This window comes from Schistocerca gregaria, chromosome 1 (genome assembly GCF_023897955.1).
Source record: "Schistocerca gregaria isolate iqSchGreg1 chromosome 1, iqSchGreg1.2, whole genome shotgun sequence".
NCBI lineage: Eukaryota > Metazoa > Arthropoda > Insecta > Orthoptera > Acrididae > Schistocerca > Schistocerca gregaria.
This window is the reverse complement of record NC_064920.1, coordinates 862,433,263-862,460,831: the sequence shown is the minus strand read 5'-3', so window position 1 is coordinate 862,460,831 and position 27,569 is coordinate 862,433,263. Positions and strand designations below refer to the sequence as shown.

General features: G+C 45.0%; 1 protein-coding gene across 1 annotated transcript in view; it reads right to left on the bottom strand.

Moving 5' to 3' along the window:
- Positions 1 to 23,611, bottom strand: part of LOC126272919 (WAS/WASL-interacting protein family member 3-like) — a 300,448-nt gene extending 276,837 nt beyond the window's left edge. Inside the window, exon 1 of the mRNA XM_049976208.1 lies at positions 23,544 to 23,611. The gene's annotated coding sequence lies outside the window, so the exon portion shown is untranslated. The remainder of the gene's footprint in view (positions 1 to 23,543) is intronic.
- Positions 23,612 to 27,569: the final 3,958 nt, after the last annotated feature.

Genomic DNA, 27,569 nt, shown 5'->3' with positions numbered 1-27,569 from the left:
GTATGGTGTTTCACAATTTTGATAGGCTTCCGGCATTCACGATGGTCTACTAGTTGATGGACGCCTTAAATAACTGTAACGCTTAATCAAACTTACCAATGGTTCAAAAATGAGTGGCGTGCTTCGTATTAAAATTATGTAGTCTTCAAGAGAGCATTATTACTGGTTTGCAAACTCCAGAGTGATGTATCATATGAAAAGTTAGAGCATCACGTGAAGGATTACTCCTAAGCGGTTACATTTAGTCTAAAAGATGAATCATTAGGTTAAAAAACTTCTGGACGTTACATAAAAGAAATGGGCTGTTCGCTGTAAGTTGTGCCTTTCAACATTATGTGCCACAGTTCTGAGAAAGATGTGAGGGATATTTGCAGCCGTGCGATTTGCTTTAAAAACTAAATATCGTGGGTTATCCCCAACATAATGCGACAAGGTCACAAGTATTCATTTCGACTTGTAGCGACCGTGTCTTTCGCGGTGTTTGTTTTTAGATTATCTACGAGGGTTGGAACTTAAACAGTGGCAACTATTTATTCACAGCAGATACAAAAGAGTTACATGTTTGCACCAATAACTGTCCTTCAAAGCAGTCACCACCAAAGTTTAGAACCCGTTACTAGCAATGTGGAAGGCGTAGAATACCGTTAGCATAGCCTGTTCTGTTGATGGTGCGAATGGAGCTGCCTAGTGCCTGGCGAATCTCTGGAACAGCTCTGAAGCGAATGCCACGAAGTGGTTCCTTCATCTTCGGAATGAAATCAAAGTCACAAGGACTTAAGTCCGGGGAGTGTGGTGGATGGTACAGTACTTCCCAGTCCCATCGACCGAACAGAGCAGCCACAGCTTGTGCTGTATGCGCCCGCGCATTGTCGTGCAACATGATGGGTGGATTACACAGAAAGTGTCGCCGCTTCTTTCGCAAAGCTGTTCGCAGGTGATGCTCCAAAAACGAACAGTAACACTGTGCATTGAAGGTCGGCCGTGGAGAAACGTAATACGTTTGGATAACTCCATCACAGTCGTACACGAGAATCACCATAATTTTAGACCGCTCCATTCGCACCATCAACGGAACAAGCTCTGCTAACGGTACACTACGCCTTCCAAGTCACTGGCAACGGGTCCTACACAACGCAAGTGACTACTTTGAAGGACAGTAACAGGTGCAAACATGTAACTCTCCTGTATAGATTGTGAATAAATAGTTGCCACTATTTAAGTTCCAACCCTTGTATCATCGTTCAGAAACCAGCAATTTATCAGAAGCGTGTTATCTTTTATTATTCTCTTTAGTATTCGCCCTGTAGTGTGAGTGCGTGAGGTTGGTTGGTTTGGGGAAGTAGACCAGAAAGCTTGGTCATCGGTCTCATCGGATTGGGGAAGGATGGGGAAGGAAGTCGGCCGTGCCCTTTCAGAGGAACCATCCCAGCATTTGCCTAGAGTGATTTAGGGAAATCACGGAAAACCTAAATCAGGATGGCCGGACGCGGGATTGAACCGTCGTCCTTCCGAATGCGAGTCCAGAGTGCGTGCGGAGCAAAGAGGTTCGAAGGGAGCATCGTTTCAAGATATTGAAATCAGCATCGATGCATGTTTTGATCGAAGTTCTGACACTTTGTACGAAGCAATGGACAATATTCGGTCCTGATTACTTAGGAATCTCTAGAGAAAAACGAAATTTCCACGTCCTATGCTGTGATACATTTGCATTAATTTAATGATAGAGAAGAGTGACAGGCGTTCTGTTCCAGTGCTACACGCAACAGCGTTATGCAAATTCACTTATCTTACAAAATCCATTGCAGACGGTCTGTAGGTCACGACAGCAGGAGAGTGATCACTCTTGTGGTGCACCGAGCGAGGTGGCGCAGTGGTTAGCACACTGGACTCGCATTCGCGAGGACGACGGTTCAATCCCGTCTCCAGCCTTCCCGATTTAGGTTTTCGTGATTTCCCTAAATCGTTTCAGGCAAATGCCGGGATGGTTCCTTTGAAAGGGCACGGCCGATTTCCTTCACAATCCTTTCCTAACCCGAGCTTGCGCTCCGTCTCTAATGACATCATTGTCGACGAGACGTTAAAACACAAACAACCAACCAACAACAAATCTTGTGGTGCTGTGGGCTCTGACTGGATTTGCATGCACGGCAAGACTAGTCTAGTTATAGAGTCAACGGAGAGTAAGGACGCTGTGCCAATGTAGTATTCTGCATACTCGTATTCCTCAAATTCACAAGTTATACCTGGGACGCTCTCTGATGACACTATGCACTGAAGAAGCCATTGGTTAAGTAAATTCAGGATTTCTAAATCAAATTCTTGTCATATCATGGTAGAGATAAGTACATTTATTGATTTATTCATAGATTTATTTCGTCTAGCAGTTTTAGGTGATTCAGGCTCACAGTTAAATTTAAACAGTCATTCTTAGAGATTCTCTTCATACGAGGGGCGTTCAGTAACTGACTTACTTGGCTTAATTCCTTTGGCCCCCGTGGGGGCATAGGGCATACAGGAGAACTCACCATCCGTCTCTGTCTTTGGCCATTCTGCCCAGGTCTCGCCAACTCTTTTTGCTTCCCCTTCGACTGTCCTCTTCCGTGTGCCCCTTGGTCTTCCTCTCTTCCTTATTCCCTGGGGATTCCATTCCAATGATTTTTTATCGATGGCTCCATCTGGTTTTCTCAAGTTGTGCCCCAACCAGCCCCACTTTCTCTCTCGTTACTGGTCTTCTATAGGTATCTGGTTAGTTAGTCGCCGGAGCTCCTCATTACATATTTTTCTGGCCACCAGATATTCATGATCTGTCGAAGACATCTATTTATGAAGCTTTGTAACTGGGATGTTATATTTTTATCCATTTTCCAGCTTTCACTGGCGTACAGAAGGACAGCCTTCACATTTGTATTAAAAATACAGATTTTTGTGTTGTACGTGATATTTGTATTTTTCCATATTGGATACAATTGTATGAAGGCAGCATTTGCCTTTTTAATGCAGTTTTTCACGTCATCTCCAGCTCCACCATCTTCCGCCACTATACAACCCACATACAGGAATGAGTTAACAGTCTCCACCCGCTGCTCACCTATTAACAATGGCACTTCCATGTTCCCTGAATTTACTCTCATTTCCTCTGTTTTGCCTGTATTTATCTTGAGGCCAGCAGTCTCTGCTTCTTCTTTCAGCAAGTTTTATTTTTTTTCTGAAAGCAGGTTGGTTTCAAAATGGTTGAAATGGCTCCAAAACTATGGGACGTAACATCTGAGGTCATCAGTTCCCTAGACGTAGAACTACTTAAACCTAACTAACCTGAGGACATCATACTCATCCATGCCCAAGGCAGGATTCAAACCTGCGACCGTAGCAGCAGAGCGATTCCGAACTGAAGCGCCTAGAATCGCTCGACATAGCGGCCGGCCAGGTTGGTTTCATTCAGGATTCCAGTACACCATATTATTCTCCAATCTTCTTGCTACAAAACACTATTTTTCAACACAATGTACGTTCAATTCGACGACCTTACACCACCTAACTGGAGGGCCTACATCCCCGCATGTTCCCATGATAATGGTCGACGTCGGAGCCAACATCTTGCTGTATCAGTAACCGCCCCATCATCTACGTACTACTTTCTGGGGAGTGCATCCTTCATCAGGCCAAACAGATGGAAAGCGGAAGGTGCGAGTTCGGGGAAGAGGAGCAACAATCCAATGGAGTTTTGTGGGCTCCTCTTGGTTGCACAGACTTATGTGAGGCCTTGTGTCGTTATGGGGAAGGAGAAGTTCGTTTGAATTTTTGTGGCGACCGTTTCATCAGTTTCCTAAGGGTAGCAAAGTATACTACAGAGTTGGTCGTTTCATCCTAAGGGAGGACATCAAACAAAATAATTTCGTCAGGGTCCTAGAAGACCGTTGACATGACTTTACCGTCTGAGGGTGTGACTTTGAACTTTTTATTTGGAGGAGAGGTGGTGGAGCGCCACTTCATAGATTACCGTTTTCTTTCCCGTTCGAAGCGATGAACCCATATTTCATCACCTGTGAGGATATTCGAGAAAAAATTGTCAAGATCAGCCTCGTAACGCGCAAGCAATTCCGCACAGATGGTCCTTCGCTGTTCTTCAAGGTCTCCTGTCGGCGGCGAGGCACCCAACGGGCACATCTTCGAGTACCCCAAGTGGTGGATGAGTGTGTCAGCACTAGCAACAGAGACATCCAGTTGTTCAGCGAGGTGTTGGAGTGCCATCCGTCGATCACCTCGTATGAGAGTGACTGTACATTCCAACATTGCAGCAGTCACTGATGTGTGCGGCCGGTCGGCACGCGGGAGATCGGACAGGTTTGCGCGACCTTGTTACGATGATGACTGAGCCATGGTGCGGCTCACATTGGTGCTGTTTGTAGGTTTCTGTCCTCTTTTGGAGGCCAGACCGTATCGTTTAGTTGACATGGTTGCAGTTGTTTGCCTTCTTCTTGTGTTCACTGGCGCCACTTGGTTTCGCAAGCGTTGCCTGTCCGCTAGTGGCAGTTATCGTTATGTAGTAACTGTGGCCCTATCTTTGGGGCGACGTCGTGGCTTCTTCCGGGTCGTGTCAGTGGGCAGTTCGGTTGGGGACTCAGGAGGAGCAGGTCCGCACAGTGCGATACACGCTGGGACCGCTGGCGGTGATCATGGTCTCTAGGGTGCACGACCTCGTCGTAAACAGGATCCTGCAAGCTTTGAGTGCATTTGGATTCAAGTACAGAAACCTCCAACATTGCGAGATCTTGCGATTCTCCAGTGACTTGGGTTCGTGTTGCTGCTCGTGTCAAAGCGAAGAGCAGCAAGCGGAGTGCTTGGGGAAGTGGAAACTGATTAACTTTCCTGGACTTCTATTTAGTATTTATTGCGTTCAGTTTGTTACTATTCATGAAGTTCTACCAGCGATATTTGTCCTGTCTCGTGGCCACTAACACCCCAGTTACCTGCCCTGGGCGTTAATGTATGTAATGGCAGTGTACGTTTCCTCGCCTTTCCGCTGCTATCCGGTGAGGCGTGTGGTTTTGACAGCTTTCTTGATTTTAGGTTGGCTGGCGATTCTTCTAGTCTGGTGGTGATTCCTTTCTCGTTCTGGGCGCTCTAAGCAAAGTATTCTGTGGGCGGAGTCCAGTCCGCCGGTTCCGGCGTTGGCGAATTCTTACATCTTGACATTTGGTTTATCGGACGTCAGGTAGCCTCAGCAAGATTATCATTATTCGTTAGACTGCCACTAGTCTGAGTTACCATCTTGTGAAGTGAGTGCAACTCTTGGCTGCCTATCTCATCGCTCGCAAAAGTGTTTTTTGCCGGACCTACTCAGAGGTCGATTCCTGGTGCACCGTCTGTGACTGGCCCTTGTGTTTTTCTATTGCATTTGCTGTTTAATTGTATGTTTATAAATTTTTTTATATAATTGATGTTCTTGGAGTTCGTTACAGGAGGTTTAAATGGTTGTGCTACCAAGTTTATCATCAATTGTCTCACCCGTTTGGTGATCAGTTGCCTATCTTTTTAAATTAACCTTTGCTATTGCATTGCTATTTTACAGTATGTTTGTTAAATTTTTAATAACTGCCTTTCTTGGCGTTAAAGGCCTTCAGACATGACTGTGGTTACTTACCTTAAAATTCTAATTGGGATCACATTGGCTTGTTTTTTAAAACATTATTTGCTGTGTGTGTTTTATGCTCATTGTAACGCATTGAAAATACTATTAATGACGTGTGATACGTTGATTTACTTCTGAGTCTGGAATTACCGTTTTAAAATAAATTAGTGTAATTTCAAAAGAGAACCAATAGTAACTGATTACGGTCCCGTCCACAATCGTAACCGAATCCTGCCTTCGTTGACTACCAGGTCTCAATAACAGACGCCTCGTCCAGCAACTCACCGACGTTTGTTCGCAGCCAGGTCTCCGTAAACATTCCACAAACGCTTAAGAATACCTGCGATGCTCTGATTTTCCGCCAAAAGAAAATCAATGACAGCTCTCTGCTTGGTACGTATCTCCGTTACAGACGTCATTTTGAAGGCTACGTACAGCATCGCCACCTAGTGGAACTTCGTGAAACTACAGTGGCTGAAGCGAGAATATTCCACGATACTCCACAAGGAATTACGTATTTTTTTCAAACGAAATTGAGAAAAAACTGTTGCATTACTTACTGAACCCCCTTAGTTGCTAACGTTGCATGTTGTATTTACATCAGATACATATACTAAAGATAATAACAGGTATTGCTCAAGTAATGATCCTGATAATTACATTAATTTCAGGCTTAATAACATTCTGTTAAGTACATTTCATTATAATGTGACGTTCGCGTTTTTGTAATGATATACCAACAGAAAGGTAAGGCAGAAGTTCAGGAGCAATCTAATCTGGAGTATTTAAATGGCCCGAGGAAGAGTGATATTTAACAGAAGAACGTAAGGAGAGGAGATAAAGTGGTACTGACAAAAAAGCTGTACAAGCGGTAGATAAAAAGTACTACCGATCGATACAGGTGACAAAAGCGGGAAGAGTGTTGACAATGCGAAATTAATACTAGCTCGCTATCGGATAGGAAGAGACAGATAAAGTTTTGAAACTTTGTAGCAGACTAAAACTGTGTGGCGGAGCGAGACTCGAGCAAGTGCTCTACCAAATGGGCTACCCAAGAACGACTCATGACTTCTCCTCACAGCTTAACTTCAGCCAGTACCTCATCTCCTATCTTCTAAACTTAGAAGCTGTGAGGAGAGACAGTGACGCGTGCTTGGGTAGCTAAGTTAGTAGAGTATTTGTCCGCGAAAGATACAGGTCTAAGATTCGAGTCTCGGTCCGCCTCACAATTTTAATCCGCTTGGAAGTTTCGTATCAGCTTACAGTCTACTACAGAGTGCATATATCACTCTACAAAAGTTTTAGTCTTCCTTGGTACTGCTGAAAGTTCCTGGAATTTTCGTTAGGAAAGAAAGTGAGTGAAGATCGCGTCACTTGTCCGGTCGCTGCGCGCAGAAGGAAAACTTAATGAGAAAGCTCCTTCATCCGCCATTTTCTCTTTTTTAAATTATATAACAGTACTGAGTTTCGGGAGGATTAAAGACTGGAACAGTATTGGTTTTACTTTCAGAGGAAAGATTTCCTCCATTTTTAAACTGCACGCTGGCATGAAAGAGAATTCCTAGTTGATGTCAAAGTGTGTTCCGTCCAGTATAGATACAAATGATTATACCTTGGTCTTATAGTGTCTTTGGTAGTATAACAAGGTGCCATCAACTAATATGGAAGTAACTACCTAATGGAAATCAAGTTCCAGAGGGAAGCTGGGATCACGTGACACTTCCTAGGGTTTGGTACGAGACACATATCCTGCGCCCTTCTAGTTTTTGGACAAATGTGATCACCCTTACCTGGCATGGCAGAAGCGATATTCTTAGAGTTGTCACTGGTAGTTGCCAGAGTTGCCATTTACACGCAGGAAAGAGAGCAATGGGCGAGGGGCTGAGACCAATTTTTCCCACAGTTTTTCCCTAAATGGACAGAGGAATAGTTTATATCTGCTTGAATAGTTCACAGACGGCAGTTTGAATAGTGCTACGTAAACTGTACATTATTCCACAAGACACCTCCTCCTGACTTTCAGGTGCTACTGAGGCACTGACGCTGTGGCTCGCCAATTTCTGCGTTGGCTCACTAGTAAAGGTCGTTACGCAGTTTACGCAACACCTTCCGCTGTGACGCCCATGAACCACTCAGTTATTACGTTACGAAAGGATCAAAGAGCCTATAATTGACATCTACGATACGATTCTACGTTGCAGTGCCTGTGTCGTTCAGAAGCTCGGTGCAATGTTCCCTCGGACATGTACACATCTTATTTATCCACATACACTGGGCAAAGGACTTTCAATTGAAATGTCTCCCCTGTACGGAAATATACATAGTGGATTTACGAGTGCAGGTTGTAGACGCAAGGTTGACACATGTAGAAGTTTGCGTCAGACCGTGAAGCGCGCTCGGATAGACTAAATGAAAGGGACCGCTCGCGACAAGTGAGGATTGCGGGTTTGAGTCCCAGTGTCACACAAATTTTCACTGTCATCATTCCATTACACAGCTGATGGTAGTCCAAATTCGCAACTGCGAATACATTTCATGTAGAACTGACAACTGTTTGTGAGATTGCTGTCAACATATATGATTTAAATTAGGTGTTCATATCGACTTTTAGATACAAAAAATGCAAAATCATATGTCATTACTCTTTAGTTTTGAGAAGGCGAGGAACTACAGCTTTCAAATATTTTTGAAAAATCGTGATTTGAGAGAACTGCTAGTGTCTAGAGTCGCTCAAACAACAAATTATCCTCAGGCATTATAAACGACATTAATTACGGGACGTACGTCCGATGATCATTTATATCCATATCAACGACGTAAGACATCAAAACAATAGAATTCAAGAAAGTACCTGGTTTATGCATTGAACAATTCATATTTATTAACAGGGCATAGTAGAACACGAGTTTTAGTAAAATTAAATACATTGACGAGAAAAAAAAATTGTACGCCGGGAAAGGCGACCCCGACTTTGATGAGATGATAGTACATTCCACCTGGGAGAAGGTAGATGCACTGTTAAAGGTTTCAATTCGTGCTCAAGAGATACCATAGTGGTTTAGCTACCAGAGCGCCATCTGTGTGTACCATTTAATAGGGAACACTCACAGCCAAAAGGTTCAATATGGTGTAGACGTGTGAAGCAAGCAAGTAGCCACGCCACGAAGACGCACTCGTGCTTCCTACAGCCAACTGAGCAAGTGAATGGGATCAAATTGTGCTTCAGAGACGCGGGACTGTCCTTCCGCAGAACTGCCACACAAGGTGGACGTACTCTGCCAGTTGTGCAACAGTGCTGGTATCAGTGGTCACGTGAACATTCTCACACCCGTAGGGGACGTAATGGACGTCGACGTAGCACAGACGCCCGCCAAGATCGTCGTATTGTCAGGGTAGTGTGGCAGACAGTACTGCTACAACTGCACCGGTAATCGGACTTGTGAGCCCAGACGTATCAACAGGAACTGCTGCGAACCAGATATCGGCAGTGGGAATACGGACACACACACTTCCAGCTCGTCTCCCCATCATGCCACAGCTCGACTGGTGGCGTTAGAGGATCACTTGGAATGAAGCGCCGTGGTCGTCAGCAATGAAAGTAGATTCTTCCCGCACGCAAGTGTTCGTCGCTAGTGTTGCTCTGTTTTCGAGTGCATTCGTCCAAGACACATTGGATACACCCCATGTCTTATGGTCTGGGATGTTATAAGATCCAAGTCTCGTTCACCTTTGGTGTTTCTGGAGGGGGAGCGAACCAGCGCTCGGTAATTGCACAATTTTCTTAGACCCGTTCTTTCGCCGTTTTTGCATCAGGAAGGTGATATGTTATTCCAACAGGATAATGCTCACCCACACACTACCCATGAAACCGACCATATTCTGCAAGATGTGCAGCAACGTCCCTGGCCAGCACAATATCTGCAATTGTCTCCAATCGAGTAAGTGGTCGGTATGATGGGACGAGGAGTGGCTCGTTCGACTTAACCAGCTGTGTGAACAGGGCGAGCAGGCGTGGCATAGCGTATCACAGGACAATGTTCACCATTTGCACGACCGACTGTGTGCCAGAGGCAGCAACTACAATGCCACCCATGGAGATCACACCAAGCACTGAGTATTGCAGCATGGGTCGATAACTGGTACCTCAGAACAAATACACCAAGAAGAAAAGCAGATGATAAACTGGTATTCGTTGGACAAATATATTATATTAGAACTGACATGTGATTACATTTTCACGCAATTTGGGTGCATAAATCCTGACAAATCAGTACCCAGGACAACCAAATCTGGCCGTAATAATTGCCTTGCTACGGTTGGGCATTGAATCAAACAGAGCTTGGATGGCGTGTACAGGTAAGGCTGCCCATGCAGCTTCAATACGATACCACAGTTCATCAAGAGTAGTGACTAGCGTAATGTGACGGGCCAGTTGTTCGGCCACCATTGACCAGACGTTTTCAGTTGGTGAAAGATCTGGAGAATGTGCTGGCTAGGGGAACAGTCGAACAGTTTCTGTATGCAGAAAGGCCCGTACAGGACCTGCAACATGAGGTCGTGCATTATCCTGCTGAAATGTAGGGTTTACCAGGGATCAAATGGAGGGTAGAACCACGGGTCGAAACACATTTGAAATGTAAAGTTCACTGTTCAAAGGGCCGTCAGTGCGAACAAGAGGTGACCGAGACGTGTAATCAGTGGCACCCCATACCATCACGCTGGGTGATACGCCAGTGTGGCGGTGACAAATACACACTTCCAATGTGCGTTCACCGCGATTTCGCCAAACACGGATGTGACCATCATGATGCTGTAAACAGTACCTGTATTGATCCCAAAAAATGACGCTTTGGCATTCCTGCGCCCAACTTGGTCGTTGAGTACACCATCACAGGCGCTCCTGTCTGTGATGCACGGTCAAGGATAACCGCAGCCATGGTCTCAGAGCTGATAGTCCATGTTGCTGCAAACGTCGTCGAACTGTTCGTGCAGATGGTTGTTGTCTTGCGAATGTCCACATCTGTTGACTCAGGGATCGAGACATGGCTGCACGATCCGTTACAGCCAAGCAGTTAAGACGCCTGTCATCTCGACTGCTAGTGATACGAGGCCGTTGGGATCCAGCACGGCGTTCCGTATTACCCTCCTGAACCAACCGATTCCATATTCTGCTAACAGTCATTGGATCTCGACCAGCAATGTTGCGATACGATAAACCCAATCGCGATAGGCTACAATCCGACCTTTATCAAAGTCGGAAGCGTGATGGTACGCATTTCTCCTCCTTACACGAGGCATCACAACAACGTTTCACCAAGGAGCACCCGTCAACTGCTGTTTGTGTATGAGAAATCGGTTGGAAACTTTCCTCATGTCAGCACGTTGTGGGTGTCGCCACCGGCGCCAACGTTGTATGAATGCTCTGAAAAGTTAATCATTTGCATATCACAGCATCTTCTTCGTGTCGGTTAACTTTGGCATCTGTAGCATGTCATCTTCGTGGTGTAGCAACTTTTAATGGCCAGTAGTGTAGTTTTGCTATGATTTGTAAATGTAATCATTTCATGCACTCCAAATGCACTGTTGCAACAACAAAACTTGAGTGAACTGTAAACGAGTAAAAGGATGTACCAATTTCTTTTCTGGCTGTGCATAAATATTGAGCCAAATCAGGACTTTTAAGAAAAATATTTTTTTAGCATTTGTCAGGCAGTAAAATCAGTACATATACCTCCTATATGACACCCAGTGAAGATGTAAAGGAATACGAGGGAGCAGGCAAGCAGTCACCTTCTCTGCACAGCACGTATGAGAGCAACAGGGAGCGGTGAAAGCGGCCCTGGAATATTAGCTGAACTCCGTTCTGCAGACTCCTGCAGAGTGTAGTCAACGTCGGGCACTGAAACGGTTACAAATGACTTCTACCCACTGATTTCCGGACGCGTTAAAAGCGGAGCGCGAGGAAATCAATATGCAGATGCGGGCGCCTGTTTGGGCAGCAGAAGCCAAACGACGGCCGCGCACGCGACGCCGATAGGAGCTCCTGGGCTGGAGGCCTTGACCGCCGTCCCCACAGCCCAGCTGCCCGCAAATAGAGGGGCGGCGCGATCCGCGACTTCCGTGATAGGCCGGAGGGCAGCGGGGGCTCATCCCGGCGCCGGGCCGAGGCACGCGAGCCACACATTTAAACACTTGCCGCGGCAGCCGCGCGCGTTATCTCGCCCAGGACCACAGCGCCGCCGCCCTCTGACCTTTTGCCGGGGGCGGAGCGCCACCTGGTGGTGGCAGCGCCGGAGGGTAGCGGCGGCGACGGCCGCTCGCCGCGTGGGCGGTCCGCGACGCAGCCGCGTCCTGCTGGCCAGGGGCGCAGTCGATACTCCCGTCACAAAGGTAGCCTTTGTCTCGACCGGCCTAAGCGGTGCTCACTGGGCCGGGAGCCTCTTCCACCGACCTTGTCCCACTTTTATTCGCATCTCCGCTCCTTTTGCTGCTGCTGCTGCTGCTGCTACTGCTGCTTACAACGCCTACCTTATAGCCACCGCCGCGCGGTTAGAGGCGGCATCTCACGGACTGCGCGGTTCCTCTCGCCGGAGGTCCGAGTCCTCCCTCGCTCATGGGAGTGTGTGTTGTTCTTACCATAAGTTAGTTTAAGTAGTGTGTAAGCATAGAGACCGATGACCTCAGCAGTTTGGTGCCTTAGGAATTCACACACAGTTATTGACATTTAGCCGCCGGCCGGTGTCGCCAAGCAGTTCTAGGCGCTTCAGCTGGAACCACGCGACCGCCACGGTCGCCGGTTTGAATCCTGCCTCGGGCGTGGATGTATGTGTGTGATGTCCTTAGGTTAGTTAGGTTTAAGTAGTTCTAGGTTCTAGGGGACTGATGACCTCAGAATTTAAGTCCCATAGTGCTCAGAGTCATTTGAACCATTTTACATTTTGGCCTATTTATAGTCACCACATTTCCTACAATTACAAGCAAGAATACATGCGTTGGTAAGCACGCTTTACAAAGATAATGCCAGCCCCTGGAGACAGAGATGGCTCTGTGTTTAGCACAACTTCACTCGCATTATAGGGAAGACTGTTTAAAACCATTACCGGTAGCCTATTTTTGTTCTGAATAACTGGTATTTTTCGGTATTTGTTTGATCTTGCCTATAACAGGTATCTTAATCTTTTTTACTAATAACCGAGTGAAGAAACTGGCATATTTCTGTTTTTGTTTTTAAATAACACTCTTTTTAAAACGCAAGTAATGTTTATTCGCAGAATATCCATTTCTTTGAAATAATGGATTGTAGAAACTGGAGAAAGTGATCAGCAACATTTTAATAAAAATGATTGCAGTTATCCACTAATAACAAAAACAGGCGTGGTGTGAAAAAGACTGTACGCAAGTGTGTGTTGTGTGCAAGATTTTCCCCCATCTGGTCTGTAGGGTAGTTTACTGTCGTCCTCGGACATCGCTACCCTGGAAGTATTTCTCGCAGTTCAGTAGCACCAAAGTGCAATGCTCCATTTGCCTTGAAAGATTAAAACGAGAACAGGTACAACAAACTTGCGACATTATATAAGGAGGAAACATCCACAATGTTCGTTGGAAGAAAATGTTCAGATATGTGTGAACCCGTAAGGAATCAAACTGCTGAGGTCATCGGTCCCTAGACTTACACACTACTTGAACCAACATAAACTCATAAACTGACGTATGCTAACAACACACACACACACACACACACACACACACACACACACACACACACACACACACACATGCCCGAGGGAGGACTCGAACCTCTTGCGGGAGAGGCCACGCAGTCCGTGAGACAGCGGCCATTCCGCGCGGTTCGCTGGAAGAGAGAGTAAATTTTATTTATATCCATGCAGTTTTACTGCTGCTGTGTAACTGAACCATTAGTTTTGCGGTTGCTTCATGATGGAAGTGATGACGCAGGGAAGTCATCAGCTTGTGACCTGTCGTTGTCATCGCGCCTGTCTCCTTCGCCTTAGTAAATTCTGCTGCAGACAATAAGACAGATTTCTACCAGCCACTCGTGAGCTCCTGCTCCTTCACCTTCATTACAAGTTTCCAGAATTTTTTGGAACTCGACGTTACTGCTTGACGTAATAGCAATAAAGAACCTAAAATCGGTTATTTCGGAAACCAGTTATTTTGAATGATTGCAATATTTAGTTTAAAGTGGAGAGGAAAAGAACCGAGTTACCGCCATCCCTAACGCATTAACGTCGCGTCATATGTGAGCTATAGAAGCGATCGACAGCTCACGATAGTATCAGGCGACAGAACACGAGCGCACGTATAACAAGCGTAAGAACTTAGTACCTCAAACGGGTCCGTGCAAAGCATTTTAATCGACCAGTTGCAAATGAGACGAGAGAGTACAAAATTTGTTCCCAGACTTTTTCATGATGAACAGAAGGAAAATCGTGAGTCAGTTTGCACATAGTTCAAGGGTCGTCTTTATTCAGATCCGGACTTCATGTCCAAAATAGTAACAGGAGATGAAACGTGGGTTTGTGAGCGCGATCCAGAGACGAAAATTCAGAGTTCCCAATGGAAAATCGATGAATCCAGATGACGAAAGTTCTGAGTTCCAACGGAAAATCAGTAAATGTTCTCGCCAAAAAGAGGTACGCCAGTCAAAATCGAATATCATCGTTACACTCGTTGTTTTCTTCGATACGAGAGCATAATGTGACCAGAATTCGCTCCAAGGAGAACAATTGCAAACGCCAAATTTTAAAAGGGTGTACTGCAACGTACGAAAAAAGAGACGACAAAAATGGGCTAACGGCTTTCTTTTTCATCACGATAACGCGTCGTGCAACACCTCGCTGTTGATTCACAAATTTTTAGCCGGAATAAGGTTTTCTACTGTCAACATCTGCCTTACTCACCATATGGCTTCTGGCTCTTCCCAAAAATTAATACCGTGCTCAAAGGAAAACGTGTTGAGACCAGTCCTCACATTGAGAGGGTCACGACAGAGCAGCTGAACTTCCTTCCAAAATGAGCCTTTCAGTAATGCTTCCAGTCATGGAATCAACATTAGGACAAGTTTATTGCTAGCCAAGGACGATACCTTGAAGGAGATTAAATCAAATTCCATGTACGTTTATTACTTTGTTTCTAATAAAATTATTCGCCGTATTTTTTGATCACACCTCTCACAGCTCCCACACACAGCGGGTTAAACTCCTCACTGGGTCCTCTGTGCACTCGACACCTTCCATCATTTGAAAAAACGAAACTCGCGACTCGCCAGACCACACTACGCGCGTCGATTCAGCCACGGCGCGGTTTCTATGTTGTTTGGCCCATGCATGTTTATGTGCGCAATGAGAAACAACGTTTTCTACCAGGTACCCGACTGAAAATGTCGACTGATGCAGTTTCATACGCAGTGTTCGCTCTGAAACTGGTTACAATGCACAAACAGTCACTTACCTCCGCTGCCTATGACTCAAGATATTCTAACCAACACTTCTTGTCCCCGGTGTGTCCAAGAGCAGCAGAAATAGCTCGTTTCTGACGTTTTGTTAAGCTCCTATGTCGTCCCTTCTTCATACAACCAAGGGGCACATACACACCACTTCACAGGCATAATTGACGGCTGCGTTGGAGGATCGCATCACCACCTGGTACCGGTCTGTCAGCAGCACTCCAAAGCGACCAGTGGTCTCTTAAATCGGAACGAGAAACATTAAGTGTAGAGTCACACTATGTCCACTGGGGTAGTAAATTTGTAGGCTCTTTGCAGTCTTGCGTACGTGTGTAAATCAAGGAACAGTTTTCTAAGTAATTTTTGTTCTAGTCTTTTATATTGAAAGTGGCACTAAACACACATAGCATGGCGACATAATTTAAAGCCATCCATTGTCCTATGCACTCCTATGCACTCTCTCTTAAGCTGGGAATTAATGTTCGAAGTGGTTATTTAAACTTCATAAAATAATTACTGGTGGGGAGCTATTTATTCGTAGAAATTTCGCCATATTCGAAAACAATAACGTATGTTTTGGGTCAACGTTGCCAGTATATATGAAAACTAAGTTTCGAAACTTATGATGAAATAACATCGCAAGCTGTTCAACGTTGTGAATAATTATCGTGTAAGCTGTGTAGCTCTACGTGCCGTTGATGTCCACGATGAATACTGACTGCTACGATGCGTGAAAGCAGAACAGCTCCTCGGAATGACAATGTGTACAGCAGCACCAGTTGATTACTGGGCTCCGACGCAGACTTGGGATGTCAACGTACATACTAACGGCGTTACGTAGACGGAAACATTTCCCCAACAGCATCTGAACTGAACTGTTGCCGACTGGCAGTGAGTAAGTACCCACCTCTGGGTGATTACGGATTGGACGTATAAGAGGAAATCGACGTCGAATTGCCGGACTAGAAGCGTCTTGAAAGACCTTGTAGCTCAAACATATGATGATGATGTTTGGCTTGTGGGGCGCTCAACTGCGCTGTTATCAGCGCCCGTAGAAATTCCCAACCTTTGCTCAGTGCAATCTCGCCACTTTCATGATGAGGATGAAATGATGAGGACAACACAAACACCCAGTCTCGAGGCAGGTGAAAGTCCCTGACCCCGACGGGTATCGAACCCGAGACCCCGTGCTAGGGAAGCGAGAAAGCGACCGCGAGACCACGAGCTGCGGACGCCCAAACATAGTTGACAGCAGACGAAAGATGGGGGCAACTGTATTTCCGACAAATGTTTTCATGAACTCATGAAGGCCTATTAATCCAAATTGAATACAGCAGCGAAATATTTGTAAGTGAATCCGCCGTCGGTCGTCAAACCCACCCCAATATGTTTATATTAATCTATGAAGAAGGAGTTCGACGCTCAGCAGGATAATACCCATTGGGAAATGGCCATTAGTGTCCGTAAAAGGATAGGTTTTTGCTTCAAAGTAGTTACATGACTTCTCCTCCTTCCGAAATCACCAAGTATATTCTTCGTACACTAAAACGGAATACCTTCTTTGGAATACCTGACGATGATGAAGACATAAGGAAAGAAAGGTATAATGCCAGCCTCCACGGCCGAGTTGGCTTAACTGCAGGAAAGCACAAGCTGTCGATCTCAGGTAATTCGAATCCCAATCTTACAAGAAACGTTTATCTCCGGACCAGCTGGTGTAAATACCTGAATGAGCCACTTCATGCTGATCGAGCTACTTAGTACAAACCTCTGCAGGAATTTTTGTGCTTAACGTCCTCACCAGATAATCAGTTAGCCATTAACGGTGTTCAAAGGTAATACTTATTTCATAGCACAAAGGAGAGAAACGTATGTTTCAAAGAAAAATATGATTACACAATATTGAAACCGATAATTTTACACCCGCTGGTCCGGAGATAAACGTTTCTTGTAAGATTGGGATTCGAATTACCTGAGATCGACAGCTTGTGCCTTCCTGCAGTTAAGCCAACTCGGCCGTGGAGGCTGGCATTATACCTTTCTTTCCTTATGTCTTCATCATCGTCATGTCGTTAAAGAGATACCCTTGCGCAAGGCTAGTTTTGGAATGATCTCTGCTGCATTACGAACAGGTGATGAGTGACAATGAGGCACACTATCCAGTCAAAGTGAGGTGACCACCGGTCAAAAGCCTATAAAACCAACTTTTGCAGGGCGGACGATTGCGAGCCGTTCAGGTAGACAGTCAGTGAGGTTCTGGGATGTACGGACGGGGATGTGGAGTGATGCTGGTTCCAGTGCCGTGGCCAGCTGCTCCAGGTCTCTCTGTAGAGGATCCACGCCGTGAGCAGTCCGATCGAGGTGGTTCCACAGATTGTCGATTGATTTTAAATCCAGGAAGTTTGGTGGCCTGGAGAGTACGGTAAACTGATCCTGATGCTCTTAGAAACACGAATATGTGACTCGTTGCGTAATCCTGCTGGTAAATGCCACCCTGTCGAGGAACAACAAACTGCATGTAGGGGTGCACATGATCCCCAAGGATAGATGCATGCTTGTGTTGATCCATTGTGCCTTCTGGAATGACGGGATCAGCCAGGGAACGCCATGAAGACATTCCCTTAACCATAACTCTTCCTCATCCGGTCTGGACCGTCCCGATGAGTGTTGCAGCATGTTTTCAGATGTTTCAGACGTTTCACGTCGTACACACCAACGGCCATCCGTCTGATGGAGCATAAGATGTTGTTCATCTGAAAAGACCACCTGTCGACACTCAGTGGACGTCCTGTTGCCATACAGGCGTGTGTGCAAATTCTAGCCTTCGTAGCTGATGAACGGTAGTCAGCATGGGTTCACGGACCAGGCGCCGGGTGCGGAGGTCCATACGCGGCAAAGCTGAACAGCCGCTGAGAAACACAAATGGTACGCCCTCGGTTCATCTGGGCGGTCAATTACTTAACAGTTGCACGCTTACTCGCCCATAAACATCTCTGCAGCCGTCGTTCATCTCCGTCATCTATGGCCCTTGGTTCCCTACAGTTGCCTCGTTGCCGGTTTTAGATAGCGCTATTTTCCCACGCAAGATATACTTTAACCACGCTGTCATGCGAACCGTTTACAAACTTAGCCGTTTCGGGAGTGCTTCCACCCTTGGACCGAAAGTCAGTGATCATAATCATTTTCGATTTTGCAGAGCAAAAAAGTGTCGAATTACGAAAGTGTCTGGTAATGTTTTCCGCCACTGCAAGTGGTCGAATATAGACGTTTGTCACTTTAACATGGCTGGACCATGTATATTCAGATATACCTGACAAAAGTTTTCCATTAACCATGAGCAGTTTATGTGACTCAACTTTAGAAACGACAACATTTTCTGCCTGGACTCTTGTTAATTGCATTCATTGACAATCGCAATTTCATCCCATTATGCCATTCTCAAGTTACAACTCGTTATTAAGTGCATTCATATCTTATCGTTTATTTTGTCAACCATGATTACTTATTTCTTTTGCGTAAAAAGACCTTTTAGTTACAGTCCAGGGGGAAAATGTTAGCATTTCTAAAACACTGCAAAGGAATCGACGCAAGTAAACAGAAAATGTTTAAAAAAAAGTTATTTCAATGTTCTCACACGCGGTGGCAATCTGTAAGTGCGGTAAAGATATATCTTATTTTCCTTCGATTATTCAGATATGTTCAGCAGGTTATCGTCGTCATCACTGACTTTATTGGCACTCTCGTAAAATTGTCTCCACCATGTCAGGAGCTCTTTCATGCAGCGACTTCGTATTTGCTGCCGGAAAGGGGAAGACCTTTGCAGAGCGAAGTTTTAAGCTCTATCAGGAGTGTGCACAGCTCATTAGCAGGCAAAAGGGGCTGAAAGAGGCATGCCTTCAGGAGAGATCCTTTCTGGAATGAACAATGAAGGTTTTGCAGTAGAAGTACTTTGACAAGTCCTCAATGGTAAGAGGCGCAGTGGCGGGTGGTCGAAATCCCCGTCCGACTATCCTGATTTAGTTTTTCCGCGATTTCCATAAATTCATTAAAGAAAATGCCGGGACGGTTCCTTTGAAAGGAATTTCCTTTCCCATTCGAACTTGTGAATCTACCCCCGGATATCACGTCCATTTCTACAGGGTAATCGCAATATAAAGAGTAAGATTCCATTTTGAGCAGGATGATGCACATTGGTTATTACTGTCCGGAAATGGCTGGAAGTGCGCGGTTAGTACTTAAAAGTAGTCTCTGAAGACCTCGTCATCGACGGCATGTTGAATCTTGATTTTCCTTGTTTTCTTTTTACTTTTTAGTGACGTGATTTCTTGAGAACCAGGCCGTTACGCGTTGAGGCTAGGATACCACGTTAAGTCAATCCCCACAGTGGACAGTAGCGATGCTTCTTTACTTGTTATGGACGATCGAGATGGCGTACTTGTTAAGGTCCTGGACTCGTATTAAGGAAGATAGGGATTCAAATTCCCGTGCGATGATGCTATTTCAGGTTCAAATGGCTCTGAGCACTATGGGACTTGAGTGCTGTGCTCATAAGTCTCCTAGAACTTAGAACTACTTAAACCTAACTAACCTAAGGACATCACACATATCCATCCCCGAGGCAGGATTCGGACCTGCGACCGTAGCGGTCAATCGGTTCCAGACTGTAGCGCCTAGAACCGCAGGCCACTCCAGCCGGCCCCTATTTCCGGTATTTGTTGTTTCCCTAAATCGCTTCATACGATTCTTGGGACAGTATGCCAGCTGCGAGATGGTTTCTTTGTAAATGACATCCTAATCCGAACCCAGCTGGTGCTCCATCCACTGCCTCGATGAAACATGTACCTCCCTCCTAATCGCTACGTAACTTGTCTGTAAAGTTCGTCATTCACCAGTCTGAAGGCTAGTTGAACACCACAGTGATTTAATAATCATGGGCCTGTTGAAGGTACCGAAAGAGGTGACGTCGTGATTGAGACGCTGGAGGAAGGGCATTCAAATCCCAGTCGCTTCATCCAGACTTAGGTTCACTGTGGTTCCGCTAAATGGCTTAAGGCGATGCAGGGAGGATTCTTTTGAAAATAACGTGGACGATTTCGTTCCACATATCGTGCTTGTTCTCCATCTCTAATAATTTCGTCGTCAGCGGTACATTAAACAGTAATCCTTCGACTGAAAGTTTTAAGATAAGGACTTCCTTCCGACCTAAATACCGATTCCCTAACTAATCATAGACGGACTGAAGCATTGTTACAGGTGACAATAACAGAAAAAGAAGTGCAGGGCCAAACAGGATCAAAGACCCTTATGCTTGGCGTCTGACGTGTAACAATGCTGCCGCCAACACTCACTCTGAGTAGAAAAGACGTTCAGTTTTATGCGTAGATACACCATGAATAAGACTTTCGTGAATTTCTGAAGCCCCCTGAGCGTTTCGGCATGTTCAGAACAAATAAGAGCTGCAAAACATGGTGGTCTGTATGTGTGCGTATCAGTTCGTAATCAAACATTTCAAAGATTTTAAAATAAAAATAATCGTTAATAATTATGTTTTAGCAGGGTTTCCTGCAGGTTTTATCTTTAACTGTGTGTAATTCTTTCGCAAACAGGAGCAAATCATATATTTTATTGATCTTCTGTTGTTTTGGTTCGTTGTCTCCGTGAGTAAGAGGCAGGTGACAATTCTATGTGGTTGCGGGTCATTCTCCCATGGATCTCCAGATATATTCTGCTACTCAGTGAGGTTTTTAGCTATGACAGTGCCCAAGTACATGAAGAGTGCGGGTTGTGGTTTCATGTTAAACTGCAGGACCGGTCATCAAGACAAAGCGAGGTGGTCGTCAAGTCGCAGGAAGGCAACCGCACGCCGTCTCCAGTGGAGGCGTGGTCCCTGCAGCACTGGGCGCTTCAAACAGCACCTCGCCTCGCTTGCTGCTTTACTTTTCACATATATCGTACGTACCACACAGACAATCATTGTCGTTGATCTTCTCCGTTTTCTAAGATTACCAGGCTACATGTTTAATTAGTGAGTACTACAGCTTAACAGAAAAAAATCAACCTTTTCATAGAGAAAGTAAAGTGATCTAATAAAATACAGGTGCCTATAAATTCTGAATCAGTAAGAGATAAGAAACGGAGAAACAAATAACTATTTCTACTTATACATGGAAGTATAAAGCCTGAGATACTGGAGTCATGCACAATGGCAGTCGAATTAATGTACTGAGAAGGAAAGTAACCATACCCACATTTATTTTGAAGTTAACAACACATAAAATTGATGGTTAGAGCTAGGATGAAATGCGAGATGAAGTGTGCAGAAACGAGAATCAGCTATCCTCCAAACTAACGCCAATTTTTTTACGTAAGGATAACGTAGCTCTCCAGTCAACCCAGATATTATGGTTTCATGCTCTAATTCGCTGCTAGATGAAACATCGTTCACTGCGATCTCCTACAGGCTGTTTGAGCAAGAAATGGAGACACGTTATGAACTGACACTCCCCAGGCAAGGGGACCATGGCATAACGCAGGCTCCGTTCTCAAATGTCTCCACAATGTCAGTAACAACAGCGCCTTAGTTGACGATCAAGTAAGAGATGATTACTTTTTGTGGTTTGTGTGGTCAGTTTTCCATTGCAACTAGTGCCCTGTGACGACATCGGAGCCAGCCGGAGTGGCCGAGCGGTTCTATGCGCTACAGTCTGGAACCGCACGACCGCTACGGTCGCAGGTTCGAATCCTGCCTCGGGCATGGGTGTGTGTGTGATGTCCTTAGGTTGGCCTTAGGTTAGTTAGGTTTAAGGACTTCTAAGTTCTAGGGGACTGATGACCTCAGCAATTAAGTCCCATAGTTCTCAGAGCCATTTGGACCATTTGAACGACAAGGCCAGCTTCATCCCATTTTTTTCCGCTCGGATGCTAATTGAAACCTCTTTTGACATATCCTCAAACATTTTTGTGAAGATTGACCAAATTATCTTGTGTTGGGGCTGTAGATTTCAGACTTTAACTAGCTTCATGAAGGATACGATAGTGGCGAAACCTAGGGTGAGCCTTGTAGGCATGCAACAACGTTTCAACGACAGTTCCAGGGATTGGTTCATTGAGAGCAGTGCACATGGGCTCTATCCTGTTATACTTACGTTCCATGCAGAGAATACTACCAAGGCGATATCTTTGTGAAAGTGACGCAAACATGTAAAGTGCCAACATGACAAATACTTTGTGAGTCAAACGGCAACCTCACGGAAATTATTTAGAATTTGGCATATGTTTACATGACACTTCCCGTTCAGAATGGTCCCTATTGTCACCACGACTTACATTTCCTTCGCATTGTAGATGAGCATCCATCGATAGTGAAACCTCGACCTCAGTACCCACACAGTGTATGAACTTCGTTAAGATAATACTATTAAATGAAAGCTTTCACTTAACTTAAGATTTACTTATTATTACAATATCTGTTCCTTTAGAGAGGCACGTATGTCTGAAGAAACAGATATTGTTGGCAATCTGTAGCTGTAGTAATATTACGAAATTCTGTCGCGATTGCAAATATATTTGACGTCAGCTGTATTAGGCAGAGAAACCATACCTACTGGTGACACATGAAACTTTGTGCCGGGACTCGGACCCGGCTTTCCAGCTTATCGTGAGCGTTATTCTCAACCATGTTGTCTGTCGATGCGTGCTTCGAAGACCAAACCAAACCTCCATATGCCACAAGAGTCTCCGAATACGTCTGAAGGAGTAGACACTGTAGTAGTAAGTATTACAGCCTAGACAGGCAAGACAATGGTAATATTAACGTTGGACACATTCGTCCAATTAACCATGTTGTGCAAATCCAGGTAAGTAGCGACCAGTGGCGTATGGAGGCTTCGATCGGTCCTGGAAGGATGCACGGATTGCCGATCGCCATAGTCAGGAAATCTCGGTTTGAGTCCCAGTTCGGCACAAATTTGCATGCATCACCAATTTCCATACCTAATACGGCTGATGTCAAAAATATTCGTAATTGTGACAAAATTTAGTAAAATTTCGTTTCACTTAACATTACCGAATGTCATCAGCAGTTATGATGTCTCTGCCATTGTCGTCTCGAATGATACTCGTTAGCTGCTAGATAATACACAGCAATCGATAGCCTTTCAGTCAGACAAAGACGCTGCACCATTCCCTGAGAAATTTCAACCGATGTAACTTGTAAATTATGATAAGAACCATAATTAATGAAAAATTATGTGTGTACAATTCCTTGACAGGTCGCTGAATTATTTTCTTTGAATCTAAGCGTACGGAAGGAGAGGCGTCTCTCGCTTCTGTCAGTGTTAACAATGAGCACTTAGGCTTCGCGTGCGATCGTCACGATATAGGCTACTGTCAGTTCTGTGTTGGGAGGTAACCCCCGGTTAGCGTGGAGTGGCGGCAGCGCGCTGTTACCGTGCAAGTGGCAGCTGCTGGCGCCGGGTCTGGTCTACTGACGCTCCTCTCGACGCGGGCTGCAACCGGCGACTGCGTGGGGTAGGCGGAGGCCGAGGCGGCGAGGCCCCCGGGCGCCTCCCGGCGTGCACCGCGCCGTTGCCAAGGAAACGCCACGCGCTATCGACCGGTCGCGCCACCACAGGTGGGTCGTCTCTCCCCGCCGGAGGCGAGCATTCGCTTCCTCATTACGAGCAGCTCGGCGAGCACTCTCTCAACACGCTGCTAGACAGCCCACCTGTTTATGACGAGCACTTTCATTTGTCGCTCGGTTATGTGTAGTCCACGGCCTCGGAAATCGTCGTTTCATAAATGTCGCGGCGAAGCGCTAGACGCATATCAGTGTGCTGTTCCTAAAACTGGCTTACTTATGTCATCGCAGTTTAGAAACTAAGAGATGTAGAACATAAATAAATGTAACATCAAAGTAAGGTTATGAAACTTCCTGGCAGATTAAAACTGTGTGCCGGACCAAGACTCGACCTCAGGAACTTTGCCTTAAGCGGGCAAGTGATCAATTGGTAGAGCACTTGTCCTCGAAAGGCAAAGGTATAGAGTTCGAGTCTCGGTCCGGCACACAGCTTTAATCTGCCAGGAAGTTTCATATCAGCGCACACTCCACTGAAAAGTGAAAATCTCATTCTGGAAACATCCCCCAGACTGTGGCTAAGCCAGGTCTCTGCAATATACTTTCTTTCAGGAGGGCTAGTTCTGCAAGGTTCGCAGGAGAGCTTCTGTAAAGTTTGGAAGGTAGGAGACGAGATACTGGCATAAGTAAAGCTGTGAGGACGGGGCGTGAGTCGTGCTTGGGTAGGTCAGTTCATGCCGGCACGGTAACTCAGAGTGTTTGGTCAGAGGGTTAGCTGCCCTCCGTAATTAAAATAAAAAAAAACTGAGTTAATGGATCAACGGCGATATAAAAGGGGTGTCTTGAGACGTTCGCCCCGAGTAGATACAACGAGCGAAAACGAACAAAATGAGATTAACATAAAAAAGAAAGTTGGTAGAGCACTTGCCCGCGAAAGGCAAAGGTCTCGAGTTTGAGTCTCGGTCCGGCACACAGTTTTAATCTGCCAGGAAGTTTCATATCAGCGCACACTCCGCTGAAGAGTGAAAATCTCATTCTGGAGGTAAGTTTAGTCTATTGCCTAAAAATTTGAATGTTTATTTTTGGCTGTAAATAGTGCGTGAAAAGATGAATCGCGTTGCCAGCAGTGTGTGCTGGAAACGAGCACCTACGTTCATCCAAAAAGTCAGCAGAATTCCCGATGAATAAGCGACATTAGCGCTGTAACTGGAGTGGCAGCTTGGTTTAACTATGTAAATAACAATATGCATTCGACCAGTCTGTTGCGAGCAGGCGGTGTTTAACAGTGGACGTGCGGCCATAGAGTTTCAAAGTTGTTGTGTCACAAATCGCATTGGAGCAAAATCTGCAGATCAGGTGTTCAAGACATTCTCTGGCATGTTTTGAGGGAGAAAGTGTGTGGAAACTTTATGCTGCACACCATGATTCCTGGACGCCTGCTGCGTCTATATTGAAATGCAAGACGTGGACAATTATTTTCTAGAAAATATCGTCACAGCTGACGAAACTTGTTGTCAACAATACAAATCTACCAAAAATCGACAAAGTGCAGAAGTTCATAAGAAGGTCAACGCTTTGACGACGTAATTGACACTGAAGGAATAGCGATATGCAAACTGAACAACATCTGAAAGAAAATTTTTTTTGACAGTTTCACGTGGCTTTATGACTGTCATATATCTAGTACTCAACTGGTAGGGTAGTATGTAGAACACCTGAGGAATTAAAACCACCATCTCAATATCTCTCTATTTTTTTATTAACCCAGACTCGTAACGTTTTGGACAGACTGGGTAAGGGTCAACTAGAGATTATTATATGTGTACTTTGACAGAAGACTCAATGCTATCTTGGCCAAAGTTATTAACTTTTAAATTATTAAAAGTTACTGCACTCTTACCTCTATACCGTCTAATCAGTACCGTCTATTTGGTTGCTCTCATCTGCCGTGTAACACACATAAAAGCACAAACCAGATTATAGCCATAATTAATTACTTCATTTAGGAATGTCATTGCTAGCCCCAAAGGCCATTTAATCTCTGATTAACCTAATCATGATGCGGCGATAATATTTTACAAGTGCTGCACACTTTCGACGCATATAAAGAACGGCATCACGGAAACGCCAAAAGCTGTTGTATATTTTCATACAGTGTGTTTCAAACATACTTTTACCTACTTTGGGGACATGTTCTGTACCCCAAAACTAGAAAATGGTTCATTGAAACATATGTCAGAAAAGCCTTTCTTTTTCGAATTATTAGCGAAAATTAACAGTTTATAACAGTTTATGTGTTTGGAGCTCTTCAACACATAAACTCAATGTGAATGCTGGGAATATACCTCTCTGGCTTCTAACCACTCAAGGTATCGTAGAATCGCGGACTCTCGCACCTTTTCAGGTACTGCCTGACAGTTCTTAATGGTTCACAGGATTCCATGACACATCGCTATACAGTTTCTGCATCTGGGTGGTCTGCTGCACAGCTGCATAGATCAGTAGCTTATGGCGCCACCCCCCCTCCCAGACGCGATAATCTAAATAACTGAGGTCAGGGGAAAGTTCTCCTGTAGCTGTTCGTCTGTCATGGTAGATACCAGCCAGTGGATCTCGAATATTGAGACTGAAATGTGATGGAGCTACATCATGCATAAACCACATATTTCTTCTCATTTGAAGCGACACATCTTCTAATAGGTCTTGGAGGGAGTTCTGAATAAAATCCAAATAACAGAATCTGTAAGACGTATTGGGAGACTTATGGCCTTACCAGCCATCACAATTCCGTCCTGCAAATCAATCTGAAACTGATGCTGATATCTTACCTGTAATGTAGCATGAGGATTGCGATCGGCCTATATGTGGACACTTGTTAGTCCATCTCTTCCAAACACTGTCACGTCTAAAAACAAAATGAAAGAGACAACCAAAGGATTCTTGGTTTGTGCAAAACAATATCGGGTGGAAAGTTCTCCTGTGCTGCACGATTAGCAGACGTAAGACCCAGTATACGTTAAAGATGATGCGCATAAATGAATTGCCTGTGAAGTACCCTCGTTACTTACATTGGAGATGTATCACGTCCCAGAACCACGTGCCTTGCGCAGGTACCTAGCTTTTCGTCCACAGCCCGTAGAACATGCCGTTGCTGGTCAACCGTAGGAGCAACACATGTTCTTCCTCAGTCAGTAGTCTGTGATGCTATGATCCCATCTCAGGAACTCGACAATACACAGCTTTGTTTCGGAAACTCCATGTGATACAGGCGTGTAACCACGTGTCCATTACAATTCGTGCTGCCGTACAATAAGACCATGTCTGCCTGCTCACGTAATGAATACCCTGCCATCTTTGAAAGGAGCACTTGCATTTAACTCACCACCTGTAGTACATGTGCACAATCGACACTGTGATTAGTGACGATTGACGAATATAAACAAGTCTCGCTGGCAACACAGTGCCATCTACGATAAATGAGTGAGACAGGTGCATAAATAAATGAAGCTGTTCGGTTGTAAATGGAAAGAGGTTGAACGTCAACTTTTATTGGTAACTTGAAAATGAAGTATTTTTGTACGAAGGTTTATGTCAATTTTTTCTTGTTTTCGTGTAAGGAACTTGTCCCCATGGTACGTAAAAATATTTTTACAACACAGTAAATATTTCAGATAATTCTTAATGTTTAGTGGGGCTCAAGTTACTTCATTACTCTATTATAGACAATGCCGTGGAAAACTGAAGGACGAAAGTAACTTCCTCATGTTGTGTCACTGCCAAGTAACATAACACGATGAAATTTAGACCAGAGATAAAAAGAAGTGATTCAGTATAGGTAACTGGTGGCAATACGCAGTGAAACGAAACGAAGTGTCACATCTATTCAAAGACGATTACAC